At 34.2% G+C, this 9,347-nt stretch overlaps 1 non-coding gene across 1 annotated transcript; it reads right to left on the bottom strand.

Moving 5' to 3' along the window:
• Nucleotides 1–5,800: 5,800 nt before the first annotated feature.
• LOC148302855 (U1 spliceosomal RNA) lies at nt 5,801–5,962 on the bottom strand. The gene has a single exon (XR_015838583.1). It is a non-coding gene; the product is annotated as a U1 spliceosomal RNA (small nuclear RNA).
• Between the last annotated feature and the right edge of the window lie 3,385 nt (nt 5,963–9,347).

The following is a 9,347-nucleotide window of genomic DNA, read 5'->3' as shown; positions in this document are numbered from 1 at the left end:
CGTCCAAGGGATTTACTCGTTATGTTTAAAGTTACTATAATTTCATGTAAAACATGAGTGAAAATTATAAGCAAAAACAAAATACATTACGTGGAAGCCAAAACGTTCACATAATAATTCAATTAAATATTGTAATTTTGGTTGCTTTGCTGACATGGTTGCTATATTGTTTAACATGCTTACTCTACGCAAAGAAAATTATTTTATGTTTTCAATCAATCCATTAACTTCGAGAACAAAATCTCGTCTTCGAACCTCTGAGATAAGAACTCCCGATCCATAACCGGAAACACGTGAGACGACAACGAATGCGATACTGGAATGAGCATCTAAACAGACTGTCAGAAGACAGATTTCTACGTATCGCCCTTCAAGGAAACTCCGAAGGACGTAGACACCCAGGCAGATCCCCGAAAAGATGGAGAGATAGCTGGCACTCGATATACCAAGAGCAACAGGCGACGGCACAGATAGATCTCAGAGGTCTATGAATAGATGATGAAGAAGAAGATGAAGAATAATTAATTAATTAACCTTCCCTTCCTAGCGATATGTATTTACTACAACTTGACTTTTTAAATGAGAATATCAATATAAAATATAATAGACACGGGCTCAAAAATATTGTATTTCGAAATACAATTGCGTTATACATTAAAGTTTTATAATATAAAGTTAATCATTTACAGCGATGGAAATAAATAAATTGTAAAAAATCGGGGATAGAATCACCAATACAAACGTTTCTCAGTGTGTACGTGCGTGCCGTGCTTTGCATACACACGCACGTGGCCTCATACTGTTTCCGCCTATATCCTTTTAGAAGCGCACAATTCGTCCTTCAAGGTGGTCGTGCCGCAACTCTAACTAGCGATGTATTTTTTTCTCGTTTTCAGATACTTACTAGAGCTAACGTTACAAAATTGATACAGCTCAACTTCAACTATGGTCAATAAAAGCAACAATTAGGAATATTAATATTTTTCCCGTTTTTAAATAACGTTTTTATATGATATACGAAATACATATCACCGCTTCACCCGGGAATGTTAAACATGTGGTTTTCAATGTTGACGACCACTTCATTCTCCCCCAGCTGTGGAAAGAAGTAGTGCGAACGCTTTGCTTTGATTGTTCCTGTCTCCCTCTAGATCCAGGAGTGGAACTAAAGTTAGAATCGTGCTCCAATCTTCTTTCCTCCATAGTCCCATAGCACAACATAGGAAGTTCTCACGACGTTTTTATTTAATCTACAACCCTTTCGTGTAATCCAATAAAATCACTTTTTTATAAACCGATGAAGGAACAGGGGGTCACTTTGACCCGATATTTATGACGATAAAAGTTTTAACAAAAAATCCAGATTCGAAGCATCGCACGATAATAAACAAAAAAAAATTGTACAAAAATATCACAAAACACCGTGTTACATAATCACTTGTTAGTTAATTAGAATACCCTCCTCGTTCCACACGGTTAAAAAATATAATAATTATGAAAATAGATAATGATAATTTAGATCAGATGAAATCAGTTATATCAAATAAAAACCTATCAGCGGAAGCTAAACTGGCAGTGCACAACGGAGTCCTGGTTCCAACTCTAATGTATGGAAGTGAAACATGGAGTTGGCAAAAGAAGGATGAAAGTAGACTGAATGCAGTCGAAATGCGATCTCTCAGAAGAATGTGCGACAAAACGATGTATGATAGATGTGCGAATAGTGAAATAAGGAAGGCATGCAAAGCTGAGACAAGCATTATCGATAAAATTAAGAAAGGTGTGTTGAGATGGTTTGGACATGTAGAACGAATGAGTGAGGAAAGAACGGTAAAACAAATTTATGAGGCGAATGTTATTGGGAAAAGAAGCAGAGGAAGACCGAGAAAAACATTGCACGATTAGGTATGCTAAATACTTGAAAGTGGTCAGGTTAGGAGTCGTAACAATCGGCGGGTATGTATGAGGAGATGCATGAACGTGGAAGAGGCGAAGAATGTTTGCAAGGACAGAGTGGTGTGGCGCTCTATTCTGCCTACCCCTGTGGGGAAGCGGCGTGATGGTTAGTTAGTTAGTTAGTTATAATTTAGATCGCCTAAACCGATTAAACAGACTATACGATACTGAGAACACGCGCCGAGCACGAGCCGATCGGAAGTATTCACGATAAAGTTGACAATAAATTGAAATAATTTTGATATTTTATGACACTAAATCAAAGAGAACTTATTTATGAATGCCTCAAACCAAATTTAAGTGGAAAAAAATATCCATAGGTGTTGATATAAGTACGTAAAGTTGAAAAACGACTATGCATGCGATCCGCAGTCAACGGTACTTCTATAAAAAACGACAATAGATGCGATCCGCAGCTTACGTGTTAAACCTTGATATATACCTTATTTATCTACATATTTCAATAAGAATGCTACCGATGGTCTAGTGATTTTTCATATTAATTTATTAGCCAATAATCACGCATTGTGATATTATCATTATTTATATTATTTTTTGACATCTCATCAAAGATGAAGAAGAATATGGAAGTCTGGGCATTTACGGGGCTGACGACCGTCATCGGCTGGTTTAAGTGGCCACTTTACACACGTGTAACATTCACCAATTCTACCCATTATTGACAACCACACTACTCAAATTCTTGGAAGTTCTATATATATGAACCAATTTAGAAACCTTGTTCTTGAATCACTAGAACTTCACTAGAGACATCTATTGGTGAGATGTAAAGAAGCTTTTTTATTAAGCAGAAACTCTTATATTAGTATGTGAGGTCCGAATCCTGGATTATAATCACACACATGAGAAACGCCAGAAAATACCATTTTCATTTTTTTTTTTTTTTTAAGCTTATAATTTGACCAGATAATTTATTTACAACATTTTGAGTGTGTCCAAATACTTGTTCACAAAATCTGGATTATCTCCAATTACAGGAGTTATTTTCATATTATTTTTTGACATCTCATCAAAGATGAAGAAGAATATGGAAGTCTAATGTTGTTTTTAATCATTAGTACTTTGCATGGGCATCTTCACACTACGGTTCATCTTTTAGTATTCATTACACCCGGTTTTATGAGATTCGGCAGCTGAAGATTCCTTTTTTTGGTATAAAGTTCTCATATTTGAGGTTATCCACATTTCGCAATATTAAAATAAAAATCTATCTAAATACGCACTATACATATATGTAATCTGGATAGCAACAAGCAATACGAGTTTCGCTACAGTACGTAAATACTCGTATATACATGTATGACTGCTCGGCAACACAATGTAAGGGCTCAAGGTACGAATAACAAAGCTACATGCAACTACCAACGCAATATGGGCTCTGTAGGTTGCGGTCATGGCCACTATACGGTCAAACATTGAAGGACGAGAGAGAGTGCGTTATAAATTGTGCCAACATCAAGTGCCTTGGGTCAAAATAAAGCCAACACTTAAGGCGATATTCGCAAACATAGAATTCATTCTACCGGAGAGTCACGTCTATTCAGGGCCGACTAAAAAAAATGTATTTTATTTATTGTTTCGGCATTAACTTTGTGGCAAGACATGTTACAATGATTAAAGAAAACACTTCGTTTTTCGTTTTTTAGTTATTATACAGACCTGAATGATGGAAGTTTAACTTCTGAAACATGTAGTCTATAATAAAACTCAAGTGGTAAAAAACGAAGTGTTTTCTTTAATCATTAAAAAAAATGTAGGTAGGTATATTGGATATTTGTTTGTTTTTCAGAATATATACAGGGATTTTTTACAGGAACTCCTTTCCTTTCAATGGCTCTTTTCTTTATAAAACCATATAGGAAAGTATTTCGAAGAAAAACTTATTTTTCGAACTCAAAAACGGTGTTTTAAGAAGAAATCAATTACGAAAAATGTTTTCATTAATTGATTCGGCAGTCACTTTGTGGTAAAATCTATCCATTTTTAATTAATGTTTTACTTAGTAATACCACTATTTCTAGTGGTATAGTGGTATTTACTAAGTAAAACATTAATTAAAAACGAAAAATGTTACCTGATTTGGAAAGAATTAAGTTTCGACTTAACCAATACTGGTCATTATTAGGTAAGGCCGTTAATGCTACTAATGAGCATGCTCTCTAGCCTGTATACATTTTCTCGAAATAAGCATGCTCAAGTAAAATACTCACATTACACTGCAGCTGTCTAGTTCACAAATAACAAATATGATTGACGTACGTTGCCATTTGCAAGAATTATAACACCTTCCGATATGATCATTAATTTTATGCCAACCTGTATATTGTTTTTATATAGGGGTGATCGTGTATTCCAGAGGCATTCATTGCTCCGACATAAAGTTAAAAATTTAAATGTTCTACCTACTGCGAACAACTGATTGATACTACATAGCATGGTCATAAGCAAACCTGTTCATACTTGCTCAAATCACCCCTTCCCTTGCGCTGCAAGTAGCATGCCCAAAAACAGTACAACTGTCGATTTTTGAGCATGGTCATTTCTAGCAAAATACGTCACAAATGCTAAGTAGCATTTGCTCAATAATGGCTTGCTCAGTTGCTAGTACTGAGCATTTGTATAAACCTTTACAATGACACATGATATGACGAATAATCTCGTAACTATGCATCAACCATCACGACATTGAGATGGGCATAAATTGACGAGGTGATGTTTGCAATTTACTTACTTTAATATCATTTATATATATAAAACCCTTATCCGCACCCAAATGGTGCATAGGGCACTGTCATATAAACGCAGTGTTATCTTGATCGTTTAAACATGAAGGAAAGGTGATCAGCCTTCCGCTTCAGGTACCAGTCCATGGTAATTTTGAATAAATATTACAGTGAAAAAATCACTAATATTTATTTTACCCCCCTTGGGAATCGAACCCGGAACCTCCAGAACGGTAGCCGAGCGTGCTGACCATTACACTACGGAGGCGGATATCATTTAAACTGTACTAAATATTTATAACACTTATTTATGGTAACTTGATTAAAAATCATTTGAAACAAGCTCGTCAATAATAATTTACCATAACTTCCCTTTATTGATTGAAATATTAGGTACCCTGTAACTGTAACCTGCAGAGGCAAAAGGCAAGAGGCAAGAGGCAAGAGGCAAGAGGCAAGACCGAAAGCGTGTTATGTATTTTAAGAAATAGTGGTATTTACCGAGTAAAACTTAGATTTAAAACGGATAGATTTTACCAAAAACTGCCGATTCAATTAATAAAATTTTTAATTTTAACTTGAAAAATCAGATATTTAAAACTAACTAACTAACCATCACGCCGCTTCCTCACAGGGGTAGGTAGAGAGAATAGAACGCCACACCACTTTGTCCTTGCAAACATTCTTCACCTCTTCCACGTTCATGCATCTCCTCCATACATACATCAGATATTTACTTATGTATTTTCTTTTGGACCAACGAGCGAACTAACCTAACTGGTCAACTGGTGTGTAAGGTAAGGGATTAAGGACTAAATCAAACATTCGTCTAAAAACCATAAATTCCTTAGTGTTCTGGACGATTTGTTCAGCACAGTTTAATGACTAACGTCATGATCACCAATCATGGCATTCAATATAATCAAAGCTTTCACGGCAACGGAAGGATTACATGAAATGACCAAAAAACTGGCATTGTTCGGATTCCGGATTAGATCTGAAACTGTCAACGCAATATGAGGTGTAAGTCAATTGACATACATTTAAACAGCGGTACGGCCAACAGCCCCTCCTCGCCGCCCATGTTCCAATAGATTAGAGCGGGACAGCGCGTACGCAGTCCCGACTACCAAAAATTACGCGCCCGAGTTATCCGCATTAGGGATAATCGCAAGGGTCAGCCCAACCGTAGTGCAATGGAAGAGCCTCGCCCTGGGGGAACCGCCGTGTTGATCACGGTATCCCCTACGCCAGGTAAGTATGCCCATGCTCGGTTTTGCCGGGCTATATAAACCAGAGATAGAGGCGTAACGCAAGCGTGTTGCGAACGAATGTGGCGCCATCTTACGAAGCAAAATGGTACTACACGCAGTCATATGAAATGTATGGACGAAATGATGTTTGTTTATTTTTTTCGTTTCTAACAGCAAATGGTAGATAATTTTATAAGATAAAGAAAAATATTGTTGCTTCTTATTCACAGATGTCACTTTTAGTCGTTTGATAGTTTTAAATATATAATTTAATTATAATGATACACTTAGTATGAACTCATCAGTAATCATATTTACCAACATGATTACAAATAACACCCACTTTTACTTCCTAAGCTCATATCGGTTCCCTATGTGGAGCATATGAAGTCCACAAACTGTCTCGAGCAATAACGCGAATATATAAAATAAAACTTTTATATACTATATCGTAAGTCAAATAATAATATGTATTTAGTTAATTCGAGAGATCGATCATTAGAAGTGGACATTTTTATCGATGTATAACTACCTATATGACTTATATCATGCTTGCATGCATAGGAGAAAAATCTTTTTTCAAACTTATGACGTGTAAATTCACCCATGAGAATTAGTGCATATTGCAAGCGTGTAAAGTGATCACTTAACCAGCCTCTGACAGGTAGTAAATACCCAGACTTTCATATTTTTCATCATCTGTGTTGAGATGTAAAAAACTCTCCTTATATTTCATCTTTAACATTGTTTAATACCACTTAAAAACTCTACGTCATGACTACCGGTTTCGGAGTAATTATTCCATCATCATCCATATTTGACTTATTTCGAAACCTGTAGTCATGAAGTGTTTCAAGTGGTATTACACAAAGTGAACGGTGAATGATATGGAGAGTGTTATATTACCATACCATAAAGTTAACAATGCTTTTACCTTTAAATAAATACATGAAAAATGCTGTTTGTACCCACGTGGCTTTAAATGATTTTTTTATAAAATCCAGATAATCTGTCATTCAAATAGTTTATCTATGACATGTGCACGTATATTTGATTACATTATCGTTGAAAAAATATTATGTGACTGTTGATATGTGGAATTGATGAGAAAATTGCTGAAATCGAATACCTTTGGATATCTTTTGAATTACGTAGTTAATTATTACATAGACGTTTATTCTGTGAGTTCAGATTTTAAAAGATACAAATCTGAAAGATACAAGTTTAACTGATAATTAAATAAAACTAATCAAACGATAATACAGGTCATCGAAAAATAATGCCAACATTTAAAAAAATTATAGCACCAAAACCGTTTATGATAAATGGGTAATTTTTTCATTGAACGCTAGCTGGTAAACGTGAGTTTTGTTTTAAATATAGCGTGACCTTGCTTTGCGTACATTTAATGCACAGTAGCCAAGGATTTGGGATTTTCATCACTTGCGGGAGCGATATTTTGGCGCTATCTTGACAGTTACTCCTGAAATGATTGCACGTACGTGACAAGAAATTGACTAAAGACTAGACATCTGCAGAGCGACGAACGGTGCGCATATAGAAACATACTAGAGTACATAAAATAAATATATATTTTTCCGCATATTTTAAGATAAAAACCATTGAAAACCGTTACCTTTAATTGTTTTTAATAAAAAAGTTATTTCAAATTTTGGCATTATTTTTCGATGTAATAAGTGATAAGGCAATTTCTTTCTTCCATAGTCCCTAAAAGTCTTAAACCGCAATAAATAATATAATACTATTAACACGTGCAGATAAGATTAATGTACATAACCCAAATAATTTTGGTAAATAAATATTGATCATATAAAGAGGGTTGTCCATTAAATATTTATATAATTCTGTCTTATCTTGTATGATATGTATCCATATATTGTGTCCCTATTCTGTGTACCTTCAGAAACTGTAGGTAGATACCAAGTATCGTCAACAACATTTCAAAATATATATTTTGTAGGTACTTTGAAATTTTAAAGCTTTTAAAATTTTTAAAGTTTTTTAAAATTCAGTGAGTATTAAAGATGCCCGAATTGAATACTGTAACTTATTGGTAAACTTAAAACATATAAAGGGTGTTTTTAGAGGTATACAAATTCAAATTTCCCGCAGTAAATTTATGGTGGCACCCGCCGGGTGGCATGTTGCGCCATCTTGTCGAAACCGCAGCTCTGTCACATCAATGCCATTCAACTGAGGTACGAAGAAGTCAGTAATAAAAGTTCTGTAGCCAGTTGGACAGAAAATATCGAATCACGGATATATACCTCGTATTTTAGTTATCACAAACTATTAATATCGCCTCCGTAGTGTAATGGTCAGCACGCTCGGCTACCGTTCTGGAGGTCCCGGGTTCGATTCCCAGGGGGGTCAAATAAATATTTTATTTGACCCCCCTGGGACTGGTCCTGAAGCGGGGGGCTGATCACCTTTCCTTCATGTGTAGACGATCAAGATAACACTGCGTTTATATAAAGCCATGCCCTATGCACCATTGGGGTGCGGATAAGGGTTTTATATATATAGATATATATATATATATATATATATATATATATATATATATATATATATATATATATATATATATATATATATATATATATATATATATATATATATATATATATATATATATATATATATATATATATATATATATATATATATATATATATATATATATATATATATATATATATATATATATATATATTAATATCAGTTTTACCAATTGAGAAAACCGAATATTTTTCGTGCAAAATTTGTATTGATCTATTACTTTTGTAATAATCTCTCTTTTTATCTCTCACATTAAGTCTCTCTTATTATTTTTTTAAAGAATTTACACTTCTATCATGAGCGGTTCGTGAACACGTACATTAACAAAAAGTAAAGATGAGTAAAATGATAGATATGTACCTACGTAAAATATAAAGTCTATTTTATTAAATGTACAATGGGTATCTGATTAACACATGATAGTATCTACCTACTTTAAAAATACGAAACAATTACAGTTTATTTCCATTACTTTCCAGAATTCCACAATCTAGTTTCTAACTTTATAAATATAAATATAAATCAGAGTTTTCAGGATTAAGGATTGTATTCTCATATTGACTATTCGGCTGTCCAAATTTAAAACACAGTAAGGGACAATTTTATTGTAGCACGTTTTTTTTGCATTTTTGGACTAAGAAGAATCTACTTAATCCAAAAATGCAAAAAAAAACGTACTACAAAAAAAATGTCCCTTACTGTGTTTTGAGTTTGGACAGCCGTACTACTGTGTCGAAAAAATCAAATGGACGTTTCAAGTACAAATATGTAACGTTGGTAACAATGTTAGATTCTGTTCTAGCGATATCTA

Source organism: Brachycentrus maculatus, unplaced genomic scaffold (genome assembly GCF_059751285.1).
Source record: "Brachycentrus maculatus isolate JH-2025_06_01 unplaced genomic scaffold, ASM5975128v1 h1tg000405l, whole genome shotgun sequence".
Taxonomy (NCBI): Eukaryota; Metazoa; Arthropoda; class Insecta; order Trichoptera; family Brachycentridae; genus Brachycentrus; species Brachycentrus maculatus.
Note: the sequence above shows the minus strand (reverse complement) of the source record. Positions and strands in the feature narration are given on the sequence as shown.